General features: G+C 35.5%; 1 protein-coding gene and 1 non-coding gene across 4 annotated transcripts in view; one reads left to right on the top strand and one right to left on the bottom strand.

Moving 5' to 3' along the window:
* Positions 1-25,134, bottom strand: part of LOC120632683 (furin-like protease 2) — a 357,244-nt gene that overhangs the window by 59,507 nt on the left and 272,603 nt on the right. The gene's annotated exons all lie outside the window — the stretch shown is intronic.
* Positions 17,806-17,887, top strand: Trnas-gcu. Its single transcript has one exon. It is a non-coding gene; the product is annotated as a tRNA-Ser (tRNA).

The raw sequence follows: 25,134 nt of genomic DNA, 5'->3' as shown, positions 1-25,134 counted from the left end.
GTCGTAGTATATTTATTTATTTATATTAGAATATTTCAACTTAAAACAAAAAAATGATTTCGATTTACAATAATTTAATTAATCAGCCGTAGAATTAAGATGTTATGTCTGTATTGCACTGTTTTTAATAATTGATAATTAAGATATCATGTAATTGAGGTCTTAGCATCATATTTGAATAAGTCGTCTACGTAATATAAACAATTTTGAATAAGCCGAAGGTTCTAGGTAATAACCGATTTGTTGCAGACGAAGTTGCGCGGGCCAGCTAGTAATATATAATAATAGCTCCACATTAATAAGTCTTCAAAGACTAATTAATTCTTGGAAACAAACTTCTGGCAAAGTCGAAAGTCACAAACTACGAGTCACTTACCAAGTAATCCCCACCTGCAACTAACCGAAGCCTTAGAAGCTGTGCTGATTAACCGTAGCTTAATGTTGTGAACATTAGGAATCTCCAGAACATTCTTGAAGAGTTTGTGAATGTTTACATAATTCTATTATCTTATAGTTCTTTGAGATAATCTTTGCTGTGAGACTATAAAATAATAAATTTTTTGGCGTGCACCTGTTTTTAAGCTCCTTAAAGAAAATTGAAAACTGCATCTTTTAAAAAATACTTTTGGTGTACCTTTATATTTGAGATTTATCTTTTTATTCAACTATATCTTTTTCTTTCTTGCTGTTTTTAGTTAATCATGCCTTACCTATTCTTTCCTTTCCCACCACTTATAGCCTTACTGCTTTGCTCAATGCTTTTAAAATTTTCTAATATTGTAAATTAACTGTTCTTTTTCGGCAATGTGTGTTTCATTTAACAAATGATAATCAAAGTCAATGTTACAAGATTTTTATAATATATGTATTAAGTTACTTCCATGTGTTTTTGCCAAAATACAGGTAAATAATAATGCTTAATTGATCAAGTTGTCGGTAAAGAAACCTGAACAACTTTAAGCGCTCTTATTTGGTAATCTTTGGTTTATATATCTAGCAAATAAAGGGTAGTTCATACCCAAACGGAAAATTGCGAAAAAAGAGTGGAGATAGTTCAGTTAGTAGAACTTCAACTTGACTTTCGGGGGGTCGAGTTCGAATCACAGCACGCACCTTTAACTTTTCTAAGTTATCGGCGGTTTTCAAATCAAATATCACTTGCTTCAACGGTAAAGGAAAACATCGTGAGAGAAACTGCATACCTGAGTTTTCTCCATAATGTTCTCAAAGGTAGGAAGGGGAGAGCGCTGGTGACTGTTATACGAGTATATATAAATACTTAGTTTGGGCATCAGTAGTCAAACCTACTATAAATGTTGTCATTTTTATGGAACAATAAAATTATTTTTATTTTATTATTTATTTTAAAGGTGCCTTGAGTCCATCACTCCGCACTGTCGGACCTTACCCCTTCTCATTTTGGAAGGAGACTCGTGCCCTGTAGTGGGTTGGTAAAGGGTTCATAAGATGATTATGATAATACCCAAACGGAAAATTCAGCAAAGGACTTCTGCAGCCTGACTGAATGATAATGGTGATGAAGATGACGATGAAAGCAACGAAAACGACAATGATGATAATAAAAATTTATAAGTACCTATGTATTTCAATGTAGTGGCATAAGTAGCGCAAAAATCAGTGAAGCCTCATTAAGTAGGGATGCATAAGAAACCGAAATGCGCATTCACCTTAAACGAAAGTCGTTTCAGATTGACGCCTACACGCACGGAGTTTCGGAGCTGACAAATGACGTATGAGGAATGCTCTAATGTACACCTAACTCGGGGAAAAAGGAAAAAAGAATACGTACATCAGTGAGGAATCTTTGCAGATTTCTTTGCGTTCGCCTTTTTTATGTCATGTTGTTTGGAACACAAATCAGCTTACATATGGGTGAATATCATGGTGACATTCTAAAAACTGTATGTTACTGTTCTATCAAAATACAAAGTCTTTAAATAATGAATTTGTGTTTAGAGTTAATAAATCAAAAGTCTTAAGAGTACACGAAAAATGCTTACACTTCTGCTAAAATTAAATATTGATTAATACATGAAGATAAAATGGAAGATTAGCAGGAGAAAACTCTGTCCTTAAGCTAGGAATTAACTTGTACTATAGGCGACAGCATCTGCCTTCTATAAAGTAGTTCAGCAAAGTTATATTTAAAGTGCTCGCACAGAACTATGATTACACATTCCATGTAAAAAACTTTATTATTATAAGATGAACAGGAGTTTTATCAGTTTTTGAATGGGTTATCTGTTATGGTTATATTTGAAGATTTGCAGCTCATACCATTGAAACCCGAGGACAGGTATGAGACTGGCGGAAGCGTTAAAAGCTGGTCGGCTCCCAGTGCCTTTGTGGAGTTTTTGATAATGGAAACAGGGCTGTACGGTGTTCGCAGTATAGTCCGTGCGTTGGTCGGTTATTGTTCTAGCATGGTGGATTCCTTCGGCGAACATCCGCTGGAGGAGTCATGGATGTGTGCGAAAAAGTTACCGTGGCTCCGCCGTCAGACGGTGAGTAGAAACACCGTGGGGTTTAATCAGTAAGAGACTGACATAACCTTAACGCTTTCTCGTGTTGCGGGGATATCCATGAGGATTTCACCACGAAAAAAAAGGTTATAGAAAATTTGCACTACGAAAACAGAGATTTAATAGATTATAAATAATTTTAAATAAAGCACTCAGACCGCAATTTCCAGGGAGATGTGGGATTAAATCTCGCACGTTTTAAAATTTTAATAAGTATAAAAGTTAAATTATATATTGCTCAATTAATTTTATTAGAGTGTGTTTATTTAAATGTTATTAGTGTAGATAATAACATTTAAATAAACACAAAATAAAATCCATATCAGGGTGATACGATACTAAGTAGTTTTACAGCGTACCCACGTTAATAATATTTGTGTGTGCTTTAATTTAAATAGGACATTCTGCGTGGGCAAATTTGTTTAACGTACCGTTTGTTTGCAATAAATATAACCTGTGGTGGGTATGATAAAATGATTTTTCCAAATAGTCATTTTAAAACCTATCCCAGTAGCAGGTCGCGTCAGTCAATTAAAATTTAAATGGAACAACTAACAGAAACAACACGAAAATAACATTTACGTGTTACCAGAATTAAATAGTTGATAACGCTGAAAATAATACATACTGTGGATAAAACAGTGTCAGTATATAAACAGGTAATGTTGAACGCTCATCGGTCGCACAAAGAGGAAATTCATTTGTTTAACTGCAGCGAGTGTAAGTTTGTTCTGCACTAACTGTAACTATATTCGGGTTACTTTGCGGAATGGATACGACGAATTTGAAAGGAATTTCCAAACAGTCAAGGTAACTTGAATGACGATGAATAAATCACTGTTTATGCCATGATTTTTACTGCCATATTCTCACATTGTAGGTTTTTCAACGTGCTTGTTCATAAATGCTTTCTCATAGCGTTTGATACGTTGATGCTGCATAAAATAACAATTGAACTTTGCAAAGAAAAATATGCAAGAAACACAATAAAGCACTCATCGATTTTCTTCCTTAGCCTTGAAAATAGTCACCATATGCATCCTCTCTCAAAGGAAAGAAGCATTAATCATTTAAAAGATCAGAATGCCAATTCATACCTCTGCAAGTTAAATGATGTCGATGTAACGTGAAAAGATTTTCAGTGTCACAAACAAAAATCATCAAGAAAATCCCGGAAAGTCTTTAAAACGATAGAATAATCCTCTGAAACAAAACCAGGAAAGCTCATTTATTTACAGCGTGTAAATTTGTACAGTTGCAACAACAGCCGGCCGAGCAGCGCTACTTAGCGAAATTAAAACGATAATGCGCCCGAAGCTCCAAATTTCCAATTGGCAAAGCGCAGAACGGAATAAAACAACGGCTTTAACGCTAAACCTCTAGTATTATAAAATTTGGTACGTGCACACTGGGATCTGAGAGAAAATGAAAATCTCACTGATTAGTTTGGAATTGTATCGCTTCTACACAAACAATTGGAAAAAGCTTTAACGTATTAAAATAAATAATATCCACTTTAACCAAAACTATTATAATCAATGAAATTAAATGAAATGAAATATTTATTTTGCTAAATATGGGTAGATATAGGTGTTTAGGATACAAAGTTTCAGCATACTTAGCTGATACATCAATATGCAAAATTTAAACATTAAATTATATTAATAATAATCTTTATGGTTATCAATTATACAAAATAATGTTCTGAGATTTATAGTGTCGCAAAAAAACATTACATTAGTTCAACAATTTAATTTTTAAAGTCAAATAAATTAAATTAATATTAAAATTTAATTAAGATGTCAGAAAATTGAGGTCCGCACACCTGCAAATTAAACTTAAATTAACAGAACGACAGCAACGACGTTTATTTTATGATACCCATAATAGCTAAGGTATTCTTCGATGGTATAAAATGATTTGTCACACAACCACAGAAAGAGTTTCCTTCTAAAGGTTTGCAATGATATTCCCTAGGAACCGCGGAAGTCCTATGAAAACATTTGTTCATTTAATTTTTTAAAATAGTCCAGAGGTTTAGTCCCGAAGATGAAAGAATCCAATAGTTATAACGATTCAACTGAAAAAAACTAGAACTCAGTAGGTCATCAAAACTCCAACGCTAGCGAACATTTTCGGAGTGTTTTTGCGAATATTCAGCATACATCTCCTTTCATATTCCCTAACGTTAGCTTTTTCCCACAATAATATTATCAGGCCACTGTGGGAAATTTTTCAAGTGGGGAGGCTATAAGTAATAGGCACTCGAAGATGCAAGTAGGTCATGACCTATACGTCCTCCGATCATTTATATTGATGTTTTGGGTCAACGTGACTCTCCGCAACCTTCTTACCTGAACAACTTTTATCTTATAGTAGGTATCTTAATGATGATAAATTATCTATTGTAAATCCTTTAAATGAACGAACACAAGAAGTAAAGGAAATTCTTGTTTAAAGTTTTCTCTTGTAACTTTAAATAAACTTCTTAGTGTTCTGTGGGCTCTTCTTAGACCACGGCGCGTTTGGAACCCTGCTAGCTTTTAAGCTAACGAATGTGGTCACCCACATCACTTCGAATGAATGGAAACATATATGTTATGTACCCATCACATTATGTTGCGCGTGTTAGGAATAGATAAAATAACTTTGAATTTGAATTTGCTAAATAAGCGCCATCATTAAAATCTCGTACATTAGATGAGTGAATCAAATGATAAGTGTGTTTAAATTCAATATAACAACAAACCGGCTTTGAAACATGTAAAGTAATTAAAGATAAAAAAGAGGACTTCATTTTTGAGAATGTCTACTATATTGAGACATTATTTACCAGCGAGCCTTTGAATACGATTTCATATTTAAATTGAATCAAGCGATTCAGACAAACAGTTTAATGAACCAATCCATTCCAAATATTTACAAAAAACATCCTTAAAATGTTTGCGAAGCTCAAATGTAAAAACACGGCGAGCGAAATTGGCCTGCCACCGACAGTCGCGTTCCGTCAGAACTCAACTCAGAATCCAATAAATATGTTTACGGACGCGGACGGCATTTCCATACGCTAATTTTCCATCCATAAGCGACTCCCCGTGATCCGCAATTTTCGAGACATTTCCTTTGAGGTGATAAAAAATTAAATTAAAGGCAAACAGCTGATCCTTCAGCTCCAACTATCCGATGCGATAATTGTGCAGCTACCTATTTTAGGCATACTTAATAAAAGTATGCGATCTGCAGACCACACAGACTTAGTAGAATTTGTCAATATTCTATTTTCAGATTTCCATCAAACAGACTGAATAACAAATACTGCTTCTACGCACAGAATATGTAAACAACTGCCATGGAGGTAAAAGAACTTAATAAAAACTATGCAAATATAGAGTGGAATGTGGAAACAGTATCGAAATCCTCTTGCAGGTAATCCTGACAGCTTTGTATATAGTATATGTCCAAATCCAATGTCAATTTAGAAAAAAATACGTTCAGATAGTTTAGTCCATACTAATATTACAAATGCGAAAATGTCTGTTAATTTATTAGATACCTTTGAACGACTAAACCATTGAACTGTTCTTGCCGATTAGAATTTATTAACTTGATTAGGAGAAGGACATTTTTCCAAGGGACTTTCTATCCCAAGGAAAGTACCCTAGAACCGTTTCAGCGTTATTAAAAAAACCCATTTTGTTCAATTTAAATAAATAAAATATCATCTTTCACTATTTTCTTCCTTTTTTCACTTCATGATTAATACAGTTAAAAAATACATATTAGGTTGCCGGAAGGTCGTAGAAGAGAAAGATGGCAGCTAACTGCTGCCAGTTCTGCCATCGACAATTTAGGAATGCCATGTTATTTGGTGTAAACTAATATTTATTTTTTACATTTTATAAAAACCTTAAAACTTATAAACGGCTTAGAACACTAAACCGGTAATGACAGTATTTAGCAAACACGAAACTAATGGAGTATAATTTGGAAATCAAACTTTGTTTACAGACGTGTTAGATAGAAACACTGGTAAAGCCTAGTAAGTGGTAAAAAAGCGCTAACAACATCAATAAGAAACGGAACGTGCCTGACAAATAATACTAGAGCGATTCAAAAGCAGAAAACGACCCGCGTACATCACAGATGGGACACATTTCCTTAACACCCGTAAATATTTCTACAGTCTCATCACGTCTTTATAATAAAAACATCAGTGGAATCGTCACTGGGGGGTGGGAGAAATAGCGAGACATTAGGCCGCGATAAGTTCACAACTGAGCACTATTCTGCAAAATGTACATAGAATGAGCACAATAAATATGGGGGGCGTGGAGTAGGCCGCAGGTGCGAAGGAGCGTCGAGTTTTTCGGTAGACGAATATTGTTTCGTTCACACACATTCGACAAAACGCAGGTTTTAGTAATTAAATAAATTCAACTTAATTTTGGTGCTTTCCAAAGGACATCCAAAAAATGCATTAAGCCTTCTGATTTATTAAACTTGTGAAAGTCGCAAACCAGTGGTACACAAATGTGACAATCAATGGCATTGAGTACGAAAACACTCAAGTTCATAATCAATCCAATAATAAAACCATTTAGTAATACTATCCTTATCGACATGTTAAAGAAGGAAAAAGTCAGCACTCCTAAATTTAATGTTCTAGTTTTGGATTTGATTCATTATTATGGAAATTATTTCGTAGCAAACCCTAATAAAAGACTAGGAAGCGGAAACAAACACTCAAAAAAGATATGTCGTCTAACTCAAACAGTTACTTTAGGAAACCCAAACTTAAGACGTTAAATAAAACTAATCTCCTTAAGATTTCAGAGTGCCAAAGCCTTTGGACAATGATTCTGAAATAAGACGATCTTTGCACTGCTAGATTTTCTCTCATCTATTATTATTCAATTTCAACAATATCAGAGGTTCCACAATCTGCTCCCTCCCCCTGTAGCTAGAAGTTTTGATTTAAGTTTTAAAGGTTTATCAAGGTTTGTACATATGTACTACAAAATAGGTATAAAGTAAAGTATACTTGTTGAAGAATATAAAATGTTGACGCGTGAATTATGTGTGCGAGCAGAACTTAAACGTGAAAAACTCGTTCGCGAACAACAAAAGGATGAGATATATCTTCGGGTTTGGCCAGGTGCGCCATGATAATGCTGACGTCACGCGGTGCCGTGATTTAGATGTGACCTTCCAATACTGCTGTATGTGTTATTAACTGAGAAATTGCTAATGATTTATCCGCGACTGTTATTGATAAATGGGTAAGAATTCGGTGCACCGAGTTATGTGTGTTTTAAGCAATTAAATCCTATATACCTACTATTAACGGTGAAGAAAAACATTGTACACTCCATAATGTTCTCAAGTACATGTAAAGTAAACCAAACTGCACTTGGCCAGCTGGACTACAAACATTAACGCCTTCTCACGCTGATAGAATACATTTGCCTATACTGGGCCGCCAATGGAATGATAATGATGTTTAATTATGGTCACTAACGAAATATTTGTAAAGCAATTTTATAACAATTAAAAAGGGATTGCACCCCCTTAGCTTTTAAAGAGGCGATAATTCCACGGACATCATTCCCAAGAAGCTTCAACCCTTCTGTCAGGTCGTTCGGTCAGGTTCAAGTCAGGTCGTTCGGTCGTAAAAAAATATCCCAAAACCAAGAAAGTAGTTCTGTCTTCGAGTTTGAAGACGACATTGTGCCAACCCCATGAAACGTGGGATAACGGCATGAAGAATATTTTTATTATTTGCTCGTAAAGGCGTCTTCCATAAGTCGATAGAAAACATTCGGAACACAGGAGATTTTGGAAATATGAAATCTATTCCAACAACATACTAATGGCTCGGACTGATTAAATAATGATACTTGGGTATGTGATAAGTTAGCAGTACAAAATAACTCGAGGTATATAAGATTCATTTGGATATAATATAACTTAATAGGCTACAGTGAATCTTATATAAGTAGGTTAAAAAGTGACTAGTGTAAGGGGCCGTATTCTGGAAGATCGGAATGCAGTTGTTACCGTCTTCTTCCTACGGGTGCCTTACGACGCGTTAATTTTAATATAACTGAGAACGGTCAGCAGCGTTCTCCGTAATCTTACCGTCTACTGCGATTAACAACCAGCGTGATGATTATGGGCAAGGTTTCTTATTGGGAGAGGCGTTAAGTCCAGTAGTGGAGTAGATTTAGTTTTGGCTTTCCGTGTATATCATGATTAGAATTTTTTATTTTTCAACGTGTGCAGCTCACTACAGTTAAAACAACAAGTTGATGGATTTATGAAAATCCAATATTAGGTACACAATGGTTTACCAAAGATACTAGGCATTATCTTTGGTAAACGGTTTACGAAACGCAAGAGTTTGGTGACCTCTAATTTATAAAGTAGATTGAGAATTCAATTGGATGATATAAGCATTTTTACTAATGAAGGACTACTTATTTCGGCTTACGCATTGTGTATGATAGGGTAATGTCACTACAAACATACTGACTTGACGTTTCGTAAGTGATTTTAAACTAGGCCTACATTAAATAAATGAATTCAGAATTTGAATTTGAATTTGGATACACAATTCATTCAATCGTTTGTTTATTCATTCATGCCACAAAATCAACGTCAACATCTCCATGTATATGTAAACGTTACAACGAATAGATACAACATTCGGATAGTGTGTAATCTATAACATTAACTATTTACTGCCAAATTGGATGGACTATTGGTAGTTACCACGTACTCAGTAACTACCGATAACTACTATATTTAGGTCTTTTACTGGCTAAGACTGTTAGGTGAACGAAATTTCCTGAACTACTTTTTTATAGTCATAATTAACGGATCAAGCAGGTGGCTGGAAAACCATTGCCAGTAAACAGAGGAAGTTTTACAGGACATGCAAGGAGTTCTACACTAGATACTTCTGTTGAAATTTCTATTTTTCCTGAGACATTTACTAACTATGGTTGGTAGGTTTTAAGTATTCTTAAGCCATGTAATTAATCAAACCTTAACTATGATCAAAATTTTACACTAACCAATAAAGCATTTTTAATTTTAATGGGTGAATTTAAATTGAGTTAGTACCGAATTTTGCGTCTATTGATTTAAGAGCTTATTCTAGAGCGGCTAATTTTAAAACTTAGCAAATCAATTTTAACTTAAGTTATTTTCAAATAATTGACGTTATTTTTTAACACGCGGCAATAGCCTAACAACCAACCAATTGCCTCGTTGGTCCAGTGATTTGCTTGGTTGATTTCGGATCGAGGTTCTGGATTTCTGATATTCCCTGGTGGCGACAAAAATTTTAATGTATTGGGTTTTTCTGTTAAAAAAATCTTAGTATCTGCCTCTAACAACCAGAACAAACCAGAGAAAAATCAGTAATTATAAATTCCTGAATTCCTTTTCTGGTGACAGATCCCTTTGCTTCACGCCAATAAGCTCACGGCGCGGCGTGGCGCGTCGCTAGGCCAGCGAGGTCGAGGAAATCCCATAGAAACCGGGATAGAAAATACGTCCTACGTCTTTCAGTTACATAAAACCGCCAATCTGATACACTATATAACCGCACGACTCGAGACACTGACGCTTCCACGTTTCTAATATTAATAGTGATCTTGTAAAATATCTTCATACAGTCCCTGCGACTATATAACCACCACTAATCCGCTCTTTGCAGAATTTAAATACGGAAACAGGACTTTTGCAAACAAAACAGCTGGCTAAACAGCTGGCATTGCAATTTCCTTCATGTTGCCAGTACTTCGCTAATCATGATGCAAACTCTAAACACATTCTAGGTGCCATTGCATATGCTCACCAGTGTCGGGATTTCATATATTGGCCGGTGAAATAAGTTTTAATTGGTGCCGAAACTTATTCTATTGAGCCCCGTTGGTGACAGTGCTTGGCTGTGCTTCCAAACATTGCCACACAAATTTTGACGCGATGTGTTTCCAAGGAAAAGTTGTCCAATTTTGTATTTATTTGACCGCGAGTTAGTAATTGGTAAAGTTACAAACATTTTCTTTGTTCTCGCGTTTGTTATTTAGCCAGAGTTTGATTTTATTGTTTGTTTTTTTAGCAGTTGGGCAATATATTAAAATATGATACTTTAAAACCATAACTGCCTAGCTGGTTTACCATGTTAGGTCTGGCATGTTTGACAAAGGATCACTTTTCGGACTAACATGCATCAAAAGAAATATATAATTATCTTTAACGGTAAAAGAAAACAACGTTAGGAAACTTGCATGCATGAGTTCTCCGTAACGTTTTTAAAGACGCACACGTCTTCCAATCTGCACTTGGCTAGTGCATCTGCACGTGGTGGAAAACTGCCTAAAGACTTCACATTCAAAGAAAAGACCCGTACCGGTGTAATGGGTCGGTAATGTGTTGTTAAGGATGACGATGGTAATATTAGAACAGCGTGGTCGGTCAAAGCTTCTCCGAGATGCTATGAAAGTGGAGATCTGTACCCACACCTAGAAAATTATTAAGAGAATGACTGAATTTCAGAAAGTTCTATTTTCTGATATATCAAAATCACTGCATGAAGAGAGAACTGACATTTTGAGTAGGTGAACTCTACATGTCAACTAGTTCAAACGAATTAAAATAAGTTACAGAATAGAAGTACGTTTTAGTACCTACTCGAAAATTCTGGAACTTGTTATCGCGAATTGCGCTTTAACCTCAGAGGCTTAAGCGCCCGTATCTGACCGGAGTTTTATCGTCCGAATATACGTTCACATGGTAATGTGACTGGGGTATAAAGGCTTTACTGAAAAACTTTGTGACGGAATAGTATCATCTAGATTTAAGTATTAAATACTGAAGCGAAGTGGTATTCCTACGCCCTGGTTTGTTTTTCAGAATCTGGACTGGGGTCAGTTAATTCCGATTACCAGTTTTCTGAGATTTTGAGATATTATCATTGATATTATATTTAGCGTTTCGTTGTTTTTGTTATCTATAGCTAGTTATTATTCTCTTACTTATGCATTTTTAATTTTTGTATTTATTGTTGTATTTTAGTTGTTGTAGTTGAAGGACGTAGCTTAGTTTATACAAGAAAAAGTTAAGTGCGCATGAAAAATATTAAACATTTTACAAGAAATTTTTGACATAAATTGTGTCAACTAAATGGTAAAACAAATGGAAAGGCTACTTGCCACAAAATTAAGGTTTGATGGCTGTTAAGATAGTGTTAAAGTTTAATGATACACATCACATTTTCCTGTTTATGTCGACCAAGTTTTTTGTAACTTCCAAAATTTACGACAAAAGTAGAACAATATTAGTTTTGTTGATAAGCTATTTTGATTATGATAAGTGCTTTCGTATAATAGAGCTATTTATATAGTTTAATGGTCACTCACAGTCTACGGATGTACTCTCAAAGTTTTAAAGTATGCAGTTCTGTTATCATTACTTATTTACCTAAGCCAAGTTTATTCGAATGGCACTTATATTTTTAAGGACTTTGTCATACGTAATATTTGATGAATATATGATTTACGTATAGTTAATGATATTATGATGTTTCAAGGCTTAGTTTTTACCGAAATAATAAAAGAATAGAACAAACAGCTAAACTGGTGATCAAGTACGGAAAATTTTTAAGAACGAAGCATATTATCGTTTTCTGAGCCATACTCGCACACTAAAGCATCCGCGTCTGACCCAAGTTTTATCGGCACAATAAACGTTTCACATGGTAATGCGATCGCCTTAGAAAACTTTTCAAGGAAAAACTTGTAACGGGTCATCGGTAGTGCCATCAATATGAAGAATAGTTTGCTGTGGAGTTACTCGTATGGTATTGGACTTAAATGTTACGCCCATTCAATTTAGATCGGCCAAGTTTTTTGTGTGTTGGGCACTTAATATTATTTTTTACGAGAAAACTTATATAATATAAGTATTATTGGTAAACTTGTGACAATTATGTGACTGTGCTGATAAATACAATACACAAAGTGTGTTTATTGGACTAAACAAAGGTTGATTTTTCAATTTCGCAGACACATTTCTGATACGAATTTCGTATGTCTTTTTAACATACCACTTAAAATTATTTAGGTACATTGTGTTGCTTCTTTTTTATATATTTGATTGTACTGATTAAAAAACATCAACATCGTCGGCATATCAACCGAATAACATCTTACGGATCTTTTGATGTCAGTGTTCCAACTCGTTAGGGATGTACCAACGTTGTGTAATGGGTGCGGGATCGCCATTTCGGCACCTTAGGACCCAGCGTCTATAGGTTCTACGAACTACGTGTCCCGCATATTGTCACGTCAGGTTGGTGGTGTCGGTAACTCAGGTTCTTCTAGAGATCCCCTCATCTCTGATTCCTATCGGTATGATCACAATACATCGCTAAGTGAATATGAGCCGGTATTATAGCCGATTTTTGTGCTATCGACTATAATCCTATAATATCTTAATTACAGCAAGATTTTGGGAGTACTTACAATGGATCAATGGCTTAAAGGCTTACACAAGTAAAATCAAAGTTTAGCGGATATACATTTGCATAGCTAAAGAGACCCAAATTTAGCGGTCGACTTGGCACAAGTACGGCCCGTCGGACCGGCCAGCAATCAATGATAGTATGCAAGATTATCTGGTAGGGTCCGACCTTACACTTATTCGAGCACAAATACGCTAAATGAGAAGTCAATCGGTCCTGAAGGGTGTGCGCACTCCGGGACCAGCAGGGCAGACAATTTTCATCTCTTTTTAACTAATGTAGTGCATACGCCATAGTGGTAAACATTTATATTTAAGTTATATTCCAATGTTCAGAGATCGACCCAGAAAATCCCGTTTGATGCTCCGGGATCTGGGTACGATGACAAAATATTGTGGTCCGTGTCTTGTTTTTTTTTAAACAGATAATTGACGACCGGTAATAGACGATTGCTTTCCATTTTAGGTGGTCCATCTGATTTTTCCGATAATCCTTACTAATATAATAAATGAGAAAGTGCGTTTGTTTTTCCTTCCTTTACACCCTAACTAAGCAACCAACTAACTTGATTTTTGGCATGTTGATAGTTGAAAGGAGAGTAGTAATTGCTACTTTCTATCTCTTCAAACGATTTCTAGAAAAAAGTTTCCGCAATATTTGGAAGCCCATAAAAACAAAATAAAAGAAAAACCGCTAACGATCAAGTATAGAGAGATTACAAAAATCTAGTTCTATCTATAAATACTTAAATACTTTATATAGTTTCTAATAACGTAAGCAATTTCAAACGCTAATCGAAATATCGAACGATAATCGAGTGAATTTGCATTGCTAAAGAGGTCCAAATTTGTCGGTCGACTGTACTCATGCACCGCTGAAGCGGTTAGCAATCAATGATAGGCCCCGTATGGGAGATTATCTAGATGACGTACATGTTAACACGCATTATGTATTCGAGCACAATGGCGCTAAATGAGAAGCCAATCAGGGGCAGCTCATGAGGGATGGCACTATAATAATTTATATAACTTAATATTATGTAATATTTTTGAATGCCTCGATTTCTGACGTCATCCGTCATATCCACTATCATGGGGTCGTTTGGAACATACCCTAGTCCAAAAAACCACGCACAGTCTAAACTACGACGGAGGCCAAGGTCCAAGCCATCAAAGAGAAGGGAAGGAATATTTATATCTCAACACCAAACAAACGACACCAAATCAAAGCAAAACCGACCTTTCGATCACAAACTGACAGGAACGCGTTCTTCTAACCTCTCTTCGGATATTTAAAAATGTTTTTATTTGTTTTCTTCTAATAGATAAAAGAAGCGACTTCTTAAACTTCTAAACGTATGTGTTTAAAAAAATGGGTCTCTCAATTTGCTGCTCTAAAATGTCCATCGGAAAAGTTTGGCCATCTATAATGTTACCATGAATTATGGATTCGACCTCAATGACGCTATTTTAAATAAGAAGCTATCCATGGTTAGTTCATGGAGCAGACACTGCAAGAGTTATATACTTATAAGCACAAAGAATCCAGAAGCAAATGGCCTTTATAAATTTAATTTCTCATCCCACTTCTGAAGTTGAAGACTAACAATTTATTTATTTTCTTCTAATAAATTATGTAGAAAATAAGTAAATGACTAATCAATAACTTTGCAAAAATACAAATTATTTTAGAACATAATAGTGTGTCTACCAATTAATACTACTCTACCATTGTTAGTATTCTAATGTAGAATTTACTTATCTAAAGAGGTCCAAAGTGGTTGGTCGACTTGGCGCAAATGTTGGCACGAATACAGCCCGTTTGGAAATCAATGATATGCCCGTATGCCAGATTATCTTGATGGCGTCGACGTTAACACGAATTACGTATTCGAGCACAGTCGCGCTAAATGAGAAGCCAATCAACGACGTAAGGGTTGTCACATTATATATTACTGGCAGTCGACAGTGACTTCGTCTGGACATTATTAAAAATACCGCAGGATTTATTTTCTCGTAATAAAATGTATCCTCTAGTCATCTCCTGGACATAAACTGTTTCAAACAATATAACACCAATATCAGTTTGGCAGCCAAGCCAATGCATAGGCAACAATATTTTTTTTAACCCCGCTAGCTACTTATTCCAGCAGTTTTTCCGGCATAAATAATATACCTATATATGTGCCAAATTTCATCAACATAGATTTAACAGTTCAGCCGAATTAAAAAACAATGCGTAATGTGTATCACATTACGCATTTATATAGACACTCATTTATAATATCACTGTGGATAAGAGTTCCGTACGATTTTTAAACCTCTTCTACCGAGTTTTTAGCGCATATTTTTAATGCCATCAATTAGTAATACATTAAATGTTATGAACGCCTTACGCTGTGCACTTAAAATATTTTAAGACTTCATCAGCTTTCAAGCGGAATTGGAGTCAAGCATGCCTTGCTCTTTAGACGGCAAGGCTTTGGTAGTAACAGAGTACACTTTAGACTTTTTTTGGCAATTGCTATGGGATGTTGACAACCCTATTCGGAAACTCTTAACCCAACACGCAACGTTAACGACAGGCCTGTGACGTGACAACAAACCAGATCGATTTCCATAAATATGTTTCCATCGATTACGAACATTTTGTACAGAAACACGACACCGTATATCATTTTGGTGTACAAGCTACGCTATATAATACCAATAGATACATACTAATCTCACAATCAGTCTTGGCTGGCCTGAAGTTGAATTCGAACATCCATTTCATCAATCACTTACCTTCAACTTGAGGAAAGAAATGGCAACTACGTACCTGAAATAAAAAAAAAAACAGAATTAATAATAACACTCAATTAAATTCTAAAAATATTATTAATATTTTAATATCATTAATATTGGGGACAAAATACTTTTTAAAGAAAAATGATAAACCTTTCAACAAAATTCATAATTCATTTATTTCAAGTAGGCCTACTTTATAAGCACTTTTGAAATGTGAAAAATGAAACTCAGTAGTTGGTCTTTTCCAACATCAACATTTACAATCATTTTTCTGTCTTGTGGGAGAAGAGGGCGAAGCTGGCTGCTTCCATCTACCTTGTCATTAAGAAAATCATCAAATGTATAGTAACCTCGTATAAGATGGACCTACCGATACATTTATTTAAAAAATGTTTTACAAACATATTTTTTAAATATATGTATCGGTAGGTCCAGAATTACCTTAGGAATCATGTTGTAAAAGCGTATACTCAACCACACAAAGGAGTTCTGCACCTTTCGCAGACGGTATGCAGCTATCTTTAATTTGTGTCCGTGTCTGGTAAGTCTATTGTTAATATCAGCTTGTTGCTTATAAAGAGTAACATTTTGTCTCACAAAGACTATATTATTATAAATATATTGCGAAGCTACTGTAAGTATACCTATTTGTTTAAATTTTTCACGAAGCGATTCGCGTGATCCGAGTTTATATATTGATCGTACAGCTCTTTTCTGTAGTATATATATATTTTTATAGGATATAAAATTTTATATGTTTAAATATAAGGCAGATGTAAATTGTACATATCACTCATATATAATAGTAACAAATGTGATCATTTATTTACAAATGGGAAATATACGTTTTTATCAATATTCACTACAGATGCATGAGTCAGACACTCCAGGCAAATAAATACCGAGGGCATCTTCACAAACTTCGTTCTTGTTTACAATTATTACGGTATACAGTGTACTAAGAATTAAAGCTATAACAAGTATACGAATAAGAACTTGGATTTGGCAACACAGAGTAGATAGACTAGTACTTATCATAATATAACTACCACCACGGCTATTATTATTCGGTAAGGTCATCAAGAGAATGAATATTCCGCTCTTAATGGAGTGCTTTCATTATAACTTACATAATGTGCCGGTGCGCGAGAATAATTACACTTCTTCGGAATATGAATGAGGGGCAATTATAGACGATACATTGCAACTCCGACATTGCTATGTGCCCCTGGTACATCATTTGTATTCTGAAGTTAGGTCCCATACATTAAGATAATAAATATAGAAGAAACAAGTGGAAAAGGAAACAAAAAATAATTATAATAAAAACCAGCCAAGTGCGAGTCGTACTCGCTCACAAAGGGTTCCGTGCCGTTATCTATAAAAACGCTAAAAAAAAATGAGGTCGGCTAAAATCAATCAATCTAGACGTCGAAGTATACTTATATTTATTATTTATTAACTTTTGTATGAGATCCCCCTTAAATAATTATTTTATTCGGTTTTTCAGTATTTTTTGGTAAAGCGGAAACAGCAAATACTACATCTGTGAAAATTAAACCAATGATAAAATGTTGACGACCATCACAATTATACAGTAGAAAGTCTTATTTATGAAAGGCTGTTCGAAGGTGGACAACATTGGCTTTATTCATACTATCGTGCAATATTCGTAAAACTTCTGCAAGAACGACTACAAGTCGATCGAGTGACCGAAAATCAATAGTAATTTTAAAATGGAAGTACGAATCTCACTGCTTCAAGACTCACCATAGTTCACATTATCATAACTATTTATGACTTTAAACTAATGTAGTTTTTTTACGGATCATTAATTTGTTATATTGTAAGAGTTATAGCATTTTACAGTTGTTCAAATAAGCAATCAAGATAAGAGAAAGGCACATCGAAGACGTGACGGAATTTCAAAACTGCTAAACATGACGAGGTGGCCGAGAGGTTAAGGCGTTGGACTGCTAATCCAATGTGCTCTGCACGCGTGGGTTCGAATCCCATCCTCGTCGATATTTTTAAAAACATTTTTTTTAAATTTTTATTGTATTTTTTTCTTATTTCACTAAAATCCCTACTAATATTATAAATGTCAATGTAAGTTTGTTACGCTTTCACGCAAAAACGACTTAACCGATCCTCATGAAACTTTGTACAAATATTTTTGGAAGTGTTAGAAGTAATATAGGATAAGTACTTTTTATCCCGACATTAAGCTCGGTGCCTTTGGGAAAGGGGATGAGTGTTTGTCATGACAAATTACAACCGATTTAAATAATAATATTCGTTCTATACAGGTTATAATATGTGTTTAATTTTGCCCAAACTGTGGTTGGAGATAGAGGACAGAACTCCTTAGCGGACAGCAGCGGAAAGCAGCCCCTCATTTAAGGCTTAGCGATACTGAATACTTTAATTTTTTTTAGATCTACAACTAAAGTTAATGCCACATCAAAAAACAAACAACAAAAGCAGACGAAGTCGCGGGCAACAGCTAATAATTTATAAAGGGACGCCAGTAAATTTAGGTATATAAACTATAGTAATTTAGGTAGCTAGAAGTAGTAGTAGAGCTCTTTGTGACAGAGCTCGTTCTACCGTCATGCATATTTCTGCCGCTAAGCAGCATTATTAACGGCCGAGTGGCGCAGTGGGCAGCTACCCTGCTTTCTGAGTCCAAGGTCGTGGGTTCGATTCCCACAACTGGAAAATGTTTGTGTGATGAACATGAATGTTTTTCAGTGTCTGGGTGTTTATCTGTATATTATAAGTATTTATGTGTATTATATTCATAAAAAATATTCACGAGCTATCTCAGTAACACAAGCTACGCTTACTTTGGGGCTAGATGGCGATGTGTGTATTGTCGTAGTATATTTATTTTTATTTATTTTATATTATTGCAATGCTGTGTTCCGATCTGTAGGGCTTGGGTGCCGGCGTAAGTACGCCTCAGCTTGGACACAAGGCGGCACGTTGCAGGAAGTTCTCCTTGCATAATAAGAAAATATACTCTAATAGTCGCCAGTGTCTGTATGAAACACTTAAGACCAAATTGCGACCAACAACCTGGGGCGTCCTTAACGGTATTCAAGTTCGCGTGTAGCGTGCCAAGAAACTAGACATTTTGTCAATGCGATTAGCTACAAGTTTAGACTTCGTTTTCATATGTGAAAAACAAATATATATGAATGGATAATAAAGGTAGAATGAAGTCGCCTTTATTACCCACTCACTCAGGGTCGGTTTTGCTTTTTATTTATTTACTTTAGTGTGCTTATGATTTTTTTTTTCAGTATCATTATAATCATCACAGGACGTTTAATGCTGGACATAAGCTTTTTTTTCTGCAGCTATTATTCAGAAATCTACTTATATGTATATATTTATTGGATATTTTATATATTCAATCTATATATATATGTGAAAGGAATATTAAATGTGCGTAATGAAGAAGAACAGATGTGTGTGTGTGTGTGAACTTCACAGATGTGAAAGCAATCTCTTGCTGACAATCTTTGGTAAAAGGATTTCATTGATTGAAATGTAATCTATCTATATATATATATATATATATATAAAAGAGAAAGTGTGTGGGTATGTTCCGTATAGGCTCCGAAACGGCTGGACCGAATTCAATGAAACTTTCAGGGAATCTCCGGATTGACCTGGCGAGTAATCCTGTAAAGTTTGGTGACGATCGGAGCACTCCTATTTTTAAACTGTCCATCTGTCAAATACAGCTTTCATTTACTATGATGGTGTATATGGGTGTAGATAATGATCTGCACCCGCTCGAGAAAAGAATAGAAGAGAATGAATACGGAGAGATATAAATGATTTAATATAGTATGAGGCTTAAATTAAAATTTAATCATGTAAGTTTATTGTTTAAATAAAATAAAGCAAAATCTAGCCCGGCGAAGCGGGCTGGGTACGCAAGTTTAATATATACATTTTTATATCGGTTCCGTACTTGTAGAGATTAGCCTTAAATACAAACCGTCACAAAAATACCTCTTATCATATTTTACAGATAATAACATCAAAGATGCCACTGTTGACATAAATCTGCCGTACTATACCGTCCCGGGGGATCCCCGAGCCATGTTGTTTTTGGTTGTTTTCATCTAGTTAACGGCGCAAGCACCTAGAAGCTAGATGCCGCATGAAAGCCATATAGCGGTATGTATAGACATCCCAAAGTGTATTTATGTATCGGTAACCCTATTTACCGATCGTAAACGTGGAGAACATAGAATTTAAAGTATTGCTATTTAAGGTGACATAAGTCAATAGAGAAGTTAAGTAAGGAAAAACATGTCGTATGACGTAACGATCTGACGTTTGGAGAATTGAGAGAACTTGAAAGTGAAGAAGCTCTGAAATAGGACGATATCATTTTCACTCATGATTTCGTCTCAAACAAGTCGTACATGAAAATAGTACACATAACGAAATCTAAGCGCGCATGCTAGCCCGACAGGACTTTTAAATTAAGCCAAAAAGTTCTATCAGAAGTTCTTATAATCTGTAGGATCCTCAAGTGAAAACCGCTGCACAATTATTTTCTTTAATTTAAGCCAACAAGTTCTAGAAGTTCTTATAAAGTTAAAAGTTTCCTTCGTCTTTATTTATTTTAATATAGGTAGAAGCGAATATATTTATAGAAATTTCTCTACTGAAGTGGAGTGATGCTTACAACTGCATTCTTTCATTTCAAACTAAAGCTACCGTCCAAACGTGCCCTGGTTTTAGGTTAAAGTCTACGACCAACTTAGTCGGGTTTTCTTTTATTAAGAGACGCTAAGACAACCACGGCGTAATTATTTTCTTTAAATTAAGCTTGCACGTTCTATGACAAGTTTTTTTTTTTATAATGTGACCGTACTGTAAGACAAGAGCACGGCCTAATAATTTTCTTTAAACCCTAACAAGTTCAGTGGATGTTCATTGTTTGTTTTTATTAGATTTCCTTGTAAAAGCGCCACTCAGGATAAATTGAGTCAGATAAGAAACCTTTTAAGTTATAAAGCCTAATTACCTACGACCGCTGTTGAGGCTTGCGTATAATTTGATTGTGAGTCTCCCCCAATCCTCAGTAAAATTATTGTGGGGGTATATCTACGGAATTATTTCTTGGATTTTGTCATCTATTGGCCAACACCATAGTGCTATCATAGGTGTGAATAGAATAAATTAAATGTATTAGAACGCGTTGATATAACATTCAGGGAGTACCGTGTGGTGACGGCAGATCAGAATACAGATGACATCCAGTGGCGTGCATGGAGGGTATGCAGATGATATAAAATTAAGGAAATATCCAGTATGAATTCGAAATAATTGAGAGTAGGCTTTTAATAACTATTATAATGTATTTCCCTAACTTTCTTATAACTCGTACTGGATATTTTCTTCATTTTATACCATCTGCATACCCTGTGCATATCCTCTATGCACGCCACTGATGAAACCCCCTCTCTTCCCACGGGGCGAGGTGACTTAGGTAATTGAACGGAGAACGGGCAGCAGCGACTCCAAAACTTCTGACCAGCGTGGTGATTATTGGCAAACCCTCCCGTTTTGGGAGACCTTTAGTCCAGCCATGAACTGTTATAGGCTATTGATTTCATGAATTATATAAAATTAGGAAGACCCGAACGATAGGCAGTGCTTTTATGCAATTATGAATTAAACGCCACTAAGTGCTAATCTAGTGAAAATCATTGCATTATATCAACTACAACTATACAAAGAAATGAAAAAGAAGTCTCTGATTTACTTTCAAATTAGTCACCTACTTCAAATGAAGTAAAACATAATTCCATGTTAACATTGAGTGCCTCTGAGTGATGTAAGTATGTATTTATATGTTAATTATAATTAACTTAACATGTTGACATTTATATGTTGATGTAACGTTTGGTATGTAACTGGCACATTATTTATTAATACACCTAAGGTACACGTATTCTACGATTTTAAGTAAAACGAAAAATAAGACTTAAAAATGGCCATGACTTTAACAGATCGTTAGGAACCTTAAGCGGCTCGAAGGACTACGTTAAAAGTGTTCTTCTCGCTATTGCCTAGCTTTAACGCAAGCAACGAACGTAAAACTCAACAAAGCCATACTGAGGGATTTTGTTGCTAAGTTTACTTATTCGAACACGTGAAAGTAACTACGATTTGTATGGAAACGATAGAGCGCCATCTAGTGTACAGTGTGTAACAGTACTGTTACTAGAATATCTCAAACCAGGCGCCATGAAATGTCTAGGGACGTTGCGTTAAGCTACATTAAACACCGACTGCATTTTCATAGTTTAGTTCAGCTAGAAAGTTCGCTATCTACAGTACAATTAAAACTTACAGATAAAACCTGATCCCGGGCTATTAAACGCCGCCGAGTTATTAAGTTTGTCGCGGGAATTACTACACGCGATATTCGCTGTAAGTTTTAACAGCTTAGCTACCATACAGTATTATGATCATTATTCACGAAAGCTTTTACTCTTGCTTGTAGCCTTGAAGGGTATATCATCACCATAATCAACTCACAACTAACCCATTACAGGCTATGGTAGCTATGTGCGGATTCTCACGATCTTTTTTTTTTCACCTTTCACACAACTAAAAAATGTCAAGAGTTGTGAACTCGGCCTTCAAAAATGATACCGAAGTACTAACCGCTAAGCTATCATCGCTTCAAGATTATAGCTTGTACAATCATAACTAAAAGCACATGCGGTGATCGATGTGGATTTATTTTTAAAAGGGACCCATCTGATTGGATGCATCGGCTGAGTCTAGTCACCAACCAAGCCATGAATAATCACCAGCAACCACTTCCGGGCTTTTTAACTAATATATTCCACAAAGGTATTATATCAAGTTTATTTTATAAATTTTATTATTCCACAAAACAATCAACTCAAAAACTAAATTAGGGTGTGATGACGGCCTTAAGAATAAAACTTACCTTCCTACACAATCCACAATTTGGTGCTAGGCCTCAACTGTATGATCGCTAAACCGTGTCAATTTATCAGTAATGACAGTTTGTCGTGGGAAAATTACTTATCCACACGCTATATTTACACATGACAGCTTGAAAATGAAAATTGAAGTAACTATTCAATTTTAAATGATTTATTAAAGCTTATAATCGGTAAGCAACTACTCGTAAGTATAATTAGCGATGATATGACTTGATAAGCGAACGCGATACAAGCTTTTGTAGTATTCTATCTATACGAAAAATTAAAAGAGATTTTTGTTACGTAAAAAAACTACTGCCATGCTAATTTCGCCATTGTTGCGGTCTGAAGGGCGTGGTTGCCGCTGTAATTACAAGTACCTGAGGCTTAACCCCTATATCTCAGTTTTATGGGCACAGTGCGTCATGACTTGCTCAGTGTGGTCACTACTACAGCGGTTGGGTGGGTTAGTGGGTAATGCGTCGACTTTCCTTTTTGGTGGACCTAGTTCAGTCCCCGGCTCGCACCTCTTACTTTTCGGAGTTAAGTGCGTTTTTAATTTAAGCAAAATAACATCAAATATAAAAAAAAAAATAAAAAGTCAGTTCTTTTTTTTGAAAAAAAATCAAGGCAGTGATAACCCAGTGGTTTGAACTTCGGCTTCACTATCGTGGCCAGAGTTTGAATCTCAGCACGCACCTCCAACTCCACTTTCTAAGTTATGTGCGTTTTAAGTAATGAAAATACTACTTGCCTCAACGATGAAGGTAAACATCGTGACAAAATCTGCATCCCTGCGAGTTCTGTATAATGTTCTTAAAGGCGAGTCAAGTCTACCAACTCGTTGACCAGCGTAATGGGCTATAATGTACACCCTTCTCTATTCTGAGAGGAGACCTGTCATGGGTTGACGATGGGTCTCCACTTACCATCAGGTAGGCACCTTTAACAACATCTGCTTTGTTCGTCACCGTTACCATAAAAAAAGTACGCAAATGTGTACTAGCGCTTACCTGAACCAAACCTACTTTAGTATGCACGAAACACGTTAGAGGCAAAATAATATCGAGAGCCCATTCACACGCTAGTTTCGCCGCTGCGTTATTTAGCACCTGTTAGTTCACGCGGTTCCCATGTACCCCATACAGCGATATGAATAAATAACATTAGGTTCTCATCGGTTACCGGTACACGTGCGAATAATAGAACCGACCGAATTAAGCCTTTGGAGTGAACGTGAATAATAAATATGTTACCGAAATTCTCTTTATTTATTTTTTTCTGCTCTACAAATAGCATTAAAGTATTTCATTCGATCATATTTCACTACACTTACCTTTGTAGTTTAAGAGGCGGTGGTTGATTTTTTTGTGATTTGATCCGGTCGTCGAGACACGAAGAAGCACCTAAATAGCAGAAATAAAGTGCATTCCTTTCAATGTATACGAATAAATAAATAGATAAAACTTTCGAACAAGATTGCGTTGTCGCAGGTGATGTTTTACAAATCGGCATATTAGCTGAATATTACTTTTAGTTATGTTTTATCCTGTGTTCGAGACACTAGGATGCACGGAAATGGCAGAATGGATAAGCATCTTCTACGCAAGTGCACTCCAAGCGAGTCCATGTCATTGCTTTATACTATTGGTATTATGTTTACGAAACTAAATAGATAATACTTTCGAGCTTTTCACATGATTGATGGTGTTTTGTAAACAGGCATATTCGCTGCATATAAAGTTTCCATCACCTAACCTATTTTACTATGCACGGACATGTTGCAGGCAAAATAATATCGAGAGCCTATTCACACGCCAGTTTCGCCGCTGCGATATTTAACACCTGTTAGTTCACGCGGTTTACATGTACCCTATACAGCGATATGAATAAATAACTTTACGCTTCCATCGGTTACCGGTACACGTGCGAATAATAGAACCGACCGAATTAAGCCTTTGGAGTGAACGTGAATAATAAATATGTTACAGAAATTCTCTTTATTTTTTTTTTTCTGCTCTACAAATAGCATTAAAGTATTTCATTCGATCATATTTCACTACACTTACCTTTGTAGCTTAAGAGGCGGTGCTTGATTTCGTTGCGATTTGATCCGGTCTTCGAGACCCGAATATGCACAAAAATAGGAGAAATAAAGTTTAATCCATGCTAGTTCTTCACATGGCTTCTTTCAATGGATCCGAAAAAATAAATAGATATTACTTTTGAACATTATTGCGTTGTTGCAGGTGGTGTTTTGCAAACTGGCATATTGT

This window comes from Pararge aegeria, chromosome 20 (genome assembly GCF_905163445.1).
Source record: "Pararge aegeria chromosome 20, ilParAegt1.1, whole genome shotgun sequence".
Lineage (NCBI taxonomy): Eukaryota > Metazoa > Arthropoda > Insecta > Lepidoptera > Nymphalidae > Pararge > Pararge aegeria.
The sequence above is the reverse complement of the archived record's forward strand: the minus strand, read 5'-3'. Positions and strand labels throughout refer to the sequence as shown.